The sequence below is a fragment of the Micropterus dolomieu genome, linkage group LG13, assembly GCF_021292245.1.
Source record: "Micropterus dolomieu isolate WLL.071019.BEF.003 ecotype Adirondacks linkage group LG13, ASM2129224v1, whole genome shotgun sequence".
Taxonomy (NCBI): Eukaryota; Metazoa; Chordata; class Actinopteri; order Centrarchiformes; family Centrarchidae; genus Micropterus; species Micropterus dolomieu.
This window is the reverse complement of record NC_060162.1, coordinates 1,742,578-1,743,716: the sequence shown is the minus strand read 5'-3', so window position 1 is coordinate 1,743,716 and position 1,139 is coordinate 1,742,578.

Sequence of the window (1,139 nt, the reverse complement as noted above, 5' to 3'; positions counted from 1 at the left end):
AATTTGGCGTAAACAGAATGAGAACATGGATCCATCATGCCTTGTTACCACTGTGCAGGCTGGTGGTGGTGGTGTAATGGTGTGGGGGATGTTTTCTTGGCACACTTTAGGCCCCTTAGTGCCAATTGGGCATGGTTTAAATGCCACGGCCTACCTGAGCATTGTTTCTGACCATGTCCATCCCTTTATGGGCACCATGTACCCATCCTCTGATGGCTACTTCCAGCAGGATAATGCACCATGTCACAAAGCTCCAATCATTTCAAATTGGTTTCTTGAACATGACAATGAGTTCACTGTACTAAAATGGCCCCCACAGTCACCAGATCTCAACCCAATAGAGCATCTTTGGGATGTGGTGGAACGGGAGCTTCGTGCCCTGGATGTGCATCCCACAAATCTCCATCAACTGCAAGATGCTATCCATCAATATGGGCCAACATTTCTAAAGAATGCTTTCAGCACCTTGTTGAATCAATGCCACGTAGAATTAAGGCAGTTCTGAAGGCCAAAGGGGGTCAAACACAGTATTAGTGTGGTGTTCCTAATAATCCTTTAGGTGAGTGTACTTTTAATGGAGAAAAAGAAGAAAGAAGAAGAGAAGATAAAGATATCAAGCAAAGTAATAACAAACATGTCGCTCTGATGTCCAGCCAAGAGTTGGACAAAAAACTATCTTGTTTCTAAAACTACACGTAAGGCAAGGCAAGTATATTTGTATAGCACATTTCAACAACATGGTAATTCAAAGTGCTTTACATAAAACAACAGCAAAAGGGAAATATAAAAAAGTTTTAAAAGTTAAATAGAAAATAAAAACAGGCAGGTCTCTCTACTTTAACTGTTTAGATTCAGTTCTCGCTGTAAATCCAGATTGTCCACGCTACAAACTCTGGTAAAAGCGGTTGACAGTGGGCCCTGTCAACAAGTTACTTAGGGACTGTAACCCTAAGGGGACCTAACCCTTCTTTAGATTCAGTTGTCGCTGTAAATCCAGATTGTCCACGCTACAAACTCTGGTAAAAGCGGTTGACAGTGGGTCCTGTCAACAAGTTACTTAGGGACTGTAACCCTAAGGGGACCTAACCCTTCTTTAGATTCAGTTGTCGCTGTAAATCCAGATTGTCCACGCTACAAAC